The following is a 6,000-nucleotide window of genomic DNA, read 5'->3' on the forward strand; positions in this document are numbered from 1 at the left end:
TGCCTTGCAGCACTAGAGTCCTAGGATCAAACCTGACCGAGGGCAACATCTGCATGGAGTTTGTATGTTCTCCCTGTGTTTGTGTGGGTGCTTTCCTCATAATACCAATTACTTTTAATTATATAGCACATACATTTACTGAGGAGGAAGAAGAAGCAGCATGGTGGCTCAGTGGTTAGCACTGTTGTCTTGCAGCGCTGGGGTCGTAAATAGAGATTAGCGAGCACGCTCGGATAAAGCAGTTACTCGAGTGAGCATCGCTCTTTTCGAGTAACTGCTTACTGGTCCGAGCAGGCTCGTGGGGGGGGGGGGTGAGCAGGGGGCGGCGGGGCGTAGCACGGGGGAGAGTGAGAGATTGGATCAGTAAGCAGTCACTCGAGAAGAGTGATGCTCACTCAAGTAAATGCTTTATCCGAGCCTGCTCGCTCATCACTAGTCGTAAATTAAAATCTGAACAAGGACAACATCTGCATGGAGTTCACATGTTCTCTCTGTGTGGGTATTAGGTTTTCTCCCACACTCCAAAAACATTCTTAAAAGGTGAATACAGATTATGAGCCCCAAAGAGAACAGAAACTATGAAGTGATGTAAAGCTCAGTGTATGGCCGCCTGCACACAGGCAGGAATTCCGCAGCAGGATTTCCCACAGAATTTACGCCTGTGCACGCTGCCATAGGACTGCATTAGCTAATGCAATCCTATGCAGACAACAGCAATTTGACCGCATGCAAAATTGTGCGGTAAACAAATCGCGGCATGTCTCGCAGAGGCCCGCACAGAAACGTCACCACTGATGCGCCGGCTGTGCGCGAGCCAGTGCAGAGAGGGAAGACGCCGAACGGGTGAGTATAAGGTCAAGAACGGGCACGGGTCACATTCCGTTGCGAGAATTCTCGCAGCAGGATCCTACCCGGCCGTGTGCAGGCAGCCTACTTATAAATGAAGGTGATTATTATGAAACACAAGAAGAACACAAACTCCTTGCAGATGTTACCAGATTTGCACCTAGGACTCCAGCACTATAAAATAACCACCCCAGTTTTGGATTCACAGCAAACCAAACTTTTAGGAAAGTTTGACCTGTTTGGTTGACTCATCACTAGTTAGAAAAAGTGGATTTTTTTTCCATTCTTTGTTCCTAATAATCCGTGAGCTTTCAAGAACATCTCCACCTAAAATCTAAAATGACATCAGTTAGTAGAACATCTTTTTTTATTCCTCTTCCATAGTTGTCCAAACGTCTATCAGGCCATTAAAGTAGTTACTGTCAGCCACCACTACAGTTCCCACAGGACTTCTCATCCAACTTTCCAAGATTGATGCCTTATTCAGACGAGCGGGTCTGACTTTCGGATACAAAAATAGACCATTTTCAATCCATGTGTATTTCCTTTTGGCTTGTGAGTGCAAATATATATATATGAGGCCTTTTTTTCTAGCATAACTTAACATTGGTCAATCTGCATGGACTCCATTTTTTTGTACACCCATTGACTGGAATGAGTGACTATCATCCAACAAATTGGTCCATGTGAAGAAACATACATCTGAATAGTCCTATTGAATGTAATGGGTCTGTGGCAGGTCCGTGTTTCACATACAAACAGCATATGGATGAGAATTATTATATACCCATTTGAATAAACCCTGAATAGCAATTCCATGTAGTTATGCAACACTATGGTAACCACTGAATGGCTAGGCAAGTTTACTAAGTTGACAACAACTTTGGGAGCTGCAATGGTTGTGATATTGGTTGTCACCCTACTTTCATTATAAAAACATCAGTATTATATGATGTTATATACGGGGTTCTCCACTCAGGACTCTGCTCTGTTAGGGCGATTTATGAACCCTGTTTGCAACGGACTGCACACAGCCAGTACACTGACGCATTACTGTCAATGGAAGTGTAAAGTCATGTGTTTTTTTAGATAGACTGACTGTCCAGGTTAAAAAAAAAAATCGTAGCAAGTCCTGTTGTGGTCCGATTTCTCAGATGTCAGTCATCTGTTCCAGTTAATGTGTGAACAAACATAAGTTTGCACTCCATCTTTCACTGATCATTGCTAAGCAATGCTAGAAAAAAATAGCGGTTTCTCTTCCATTTTTTTCTTTTTGCACACAAGAAAAAAACAAACTGATGTCCCAGTATGAAATGGTAAAAGCATACTGATGCAACATGGACATACACATTGATTGAAATTGGTTCATTCTTCATGAATCAAAATTGGACACGCTCATTTAAATAAGCCCTTAGGCCTCCGGAACTTTAGCTTATTTTGGAGCTGTTCCATTATGCCTGAGGAAGAACCCTTAGTAGGTTGGAAAGCTTGCAACAGCATAATGTATTTTTGTTAGCCACTAAAAGGTATCACATCTACAAGATTACTTGGTTCTCTTACTGAGAACAATCACATTTTGGAGCTGTGTGCTGTCCATGTAATTCCACGGACATGTTGCCTATGGAGCTGTACACATGGTACACATGGCATGTCCTCTTGCTGTTCATGTGCTTTCTGATGCAAGTTGCACCCAAGTCACTCAGACACAACTTGTACTTATGACTAGTGTGCACCTTGGCTTAAGTAAAGAGGACAGCTGGTGGATTTGGTTCTAGGCTCGCTGGTACGGAGCGTAGTTTCGCATGAACAAGATTTTTTTCCCTTAACAGCCATTCAAACTCTAGGCCATAGTGCAGGAGTTTAAAAAAAATTGCAGGAAGATAGGTCCTGCCCTACGTACAGGAAAGTTAATACTATGTACAGGAAAGATAGGGCAAATTCTATTTTTTCTCGGCCATACAGTTAACAAGTGAGAATCCCAACAGTAAAAATGAAACCACTGAAATCAATCGAAATCAGTTTTGTTACATTCTGTGGTCATGACTATCATGGCCGCATAACGGGAGAAAAACACATCCATGTGTTTAAGCCCTAAGGGCTTATTTAGACGAACGTATATCGGCTCGGTTTTCACGCTGAGCCGATATACGGTGTCCTTGTCTGCAGGGGGGGGGGGGAGGATGGAAGAGCCAGGAGCAGGAACTGAGCTCCCGCCCCTTGCCACTATTTGCAATGGTAGAACGGGACGGGGGCGGAGCTAGGTGGTGTTACTTAGCTCCGCCTTCGTCTCACCCCCTCCTATTGCAAATAGTGGCGAGGGGCGGAGAGGGGGCGGTAGCTCAGTTCCTGCTCCTGGCTCTTCCATCCTCCTCCCCCTGCAGACAAGCACACCGTACATCGGCTCGGCGTGAAAACCAAGCCGATATACGGTCCTCTGAATAAGCCCTAAGGATAATTTCACACAGGCAGGGGCGATATTGGCCGTGCGATGCTTTTCCCAGCCACACTGAAAACAATGAGTGAGGCTTTCCAAATGAATGGTCAAAGATAGGATATGCTGTGATTCTTTTTCCCACATCGCAATGCGATTAAAAAAAAAAAAAAATTAATCGCTCATGTAAATGGGGTTCATATTCATGCATGATTTGTGCATCTTACAATGTACAAATCTTGCGTGATTTTCTTGGCCGTGTGCAAGTGGCCTGAGTACTGAGACACCAAGTGGGAAAAAAACTGCATGGATTGTCCTCGCAAAATGCATCACACTCATAGGAAAATAGCATTGCCCGTGTTCACACGGCCGTTTTTAATAAACGGAGCATGACCTGGTTTGTGCATATTTGCCGCCATATTGCTGTCCCTTTCTATTGGGCAAACACTGATCAGTATATTTCCAGTAGAAAATAAAACGGACAGAAGCAAAAACAAATCAAATACTGATGACATACGATTGTAACGCCATCTATCACACGTTCGTAATGGCGGATCTGTATTACAATATGCTCATCTGAAACCGGTCTTAGCTGCACTATTTGGAAGCGAATCAGAGGCAAAAATAGGGAAATGTTGAAATTCCATAGAAATCAAATTTTAATAAAAAATAAATGTTAAATTAAATAACAAAAATAAGATGACATATTGTGTGATTAAATACAAAAGAGTCACAAAAATATGCTAATTAAGAGGTTGTAAAAGCTGCACAAATCTGAACAGATTTAATACAAGTAGAATAATATCGCTACAGTTTGCCCTACAGAACCATCCTGATTTACAGTACTGTGCAAAAGTTTTAGGCAGGTGTGGCGCTGCAAAGTAAGACTTTTTTGCAAAAATAGAAGGTGTCCGATTGGCTCCAAATCTTTTCTGCAGCAGGGCAGAACAACCCCAAACATCCAGCCAATGTTATAAAGAACCATCTTCAGTGTAAAGAAGAACAAGGACTCCTGGAAGTGATGATATAACCCCACAGAGCCCTGATCGCATCATCATCAAATCTATCTGTGATTACATGAAGAGACAGAAGGATTTGAGCGAGCTACATCCACAGAATATCTGTGATTTGTTCTCCAAGATGTTTAGAGCAACATCCGTGCTGAGTTCCTTCAAAAACTGTGTGCAGGTGTACCTAGAAGAATTTATGTTTTTTGTAGCCAAAAGGAGGTCCCACTAAATATTGATGTGATTTACATGTCTCTATTGTTTATTCAATTTGCATTGTGTTAATTGACAAAAACAAAACATTACCACTTGTATTTTTGTAAGCATTCTTACTTTGCAGCATTTTTTTCCACACCTCCCTAAAACTTTTGCACAGGACTGTATGTTCTCCCCCCTTGGAGTCTGTTTTCTCACACAATATCTAATATCACACTAATTGGTTAACTGACCTGCCAATAAAAGTAGCCTAATCTATAGGAATGGAGATCAGAAGTGTGTAAATCTATTCTGTGTACTGCGCTGCAGGATATGATGGCGCTGAATACATAATAACAAGCAATAGAAATCAATTACATTTGCTACTTATTTATAAACATGAAACCCACTACACAGAGATACAATGTAACAAGTCGCAGCACATGGAGAAAAGTTTGCAGGATACTTGCAGACTTTGGCACTGATGCCCACTGCACTTACAAGCTGATGCCACAAGGAAAGTTTTGCAGGATCTAGCGGCAGAGTAACATCCTAGACTGCTGCAAGGCATAGTACAGTACAGCCCCCTGCACATACTGTACACTCCACACAACAGCCCACCAGGGGTAAAGCTGGCATTACACACAGTGCACGTCCCTGTGCCAACCTACCACCATGCCCCTTCCTCGACCCCATCATGCCAACTTACCATGTATACAGCAGGGCTGCTGGAGCTGATTTATTGGCTGCACTAGAAATCAGCCCATTTGCAGGGCAGCTCTGATCAACAAGCTCCTCTCCCCTCCTGTGTCAGCTGTCAGCTGGGAGTTCTCCCTGCAGCTGGGGCTCCGGTGCACAGTCCTAGGCTGGAGCTGGCACAGATCAGATTCGGGTGACTGTAGTCCTGCCGGCTCCGGGGATCAGGGTGAGGCTACCAGGCTCAGCACCTACTTGCCAACACTGCCTGCTGCCCTGTACTAGTGGGGAAGCCGGAGCCTGGTGCGTGTCACTTTGCTGGGAACTTCCAGGCTCCCTCTAGAGGAAAGTATTGGGTACTACACCCTATAGAATAATACAGCCATTGACTTTTATCAGTGGATTTATGAGCAGGAGATGACTTTGTACTTTTGGTTTTGTCTTTAGATAATAGGAGATATTCTAAGTGTTTGCTACATAAGCAAAAAGAAAAACATGATGATTTGTTTCCTTATCACTTTATTGATTATACATAATATATGTTCTATATAACCACATAAAGAATGTTGTTGTTGTTAGCCGTTTCGTCGTTTGCGACACTCGACGACCCTAAGGCCTTATTCACACAAGCGGTTTTACACAGCTAATTTAGCCACGATAAAAAATCGTGCCCATGGGAAGCAATGGATTCCAATGCATTCATTCACATGGCCGATTATATATTTGCCGAGTAAAAACATCCAGCCAGCAAAGATAGGACATTGGCGGCCAAATACACTGGCCGATGTTTTGACATGGCTGGAAAAAGGTAGGTCTTCCCCTATC

At 43.2% G+C, this 6,000-nt stretch overlaps 1 protein-coding gene across 1 annotated transcript in view; it reads right to left on the reverse strand.

Moving 5' to 3' along the window:
• The window catches only part of GHR (growth hormone receptor), a 309,732-nt gene extending 304,263 nt beyond the window's left edge, over positions 1-5,469 (reverse strand). Inside the window, exon 1 of the mRNA XM_066602762.1 lies at positions 5,189-5,469. The gene's annotated coding sequence lies outside the window, so the exon portion shown is untranslated. The remainder of the gene's footprint in view (positions 1-5,188) is intronic.
• Positions 5,470-6,000: the final 531 nt, after the last annotated feature.

Source organism: Eleutherodactylus coqui, chromosome 5 (genome assembly GCF_035609145.1).
Source record: "Eleutherodactylus coqui strain aEleCoq1 chromosome 5, aEleCoq1.hap1, whole genome shotgun sequence".
NCBI classification, from domain to species: Eukaryota; Metazoa; Chordata; class Amphibia; order Anura; family Eleutherodactylidae; genus Eleutherodactylus; species Eleutherodactylus coqui.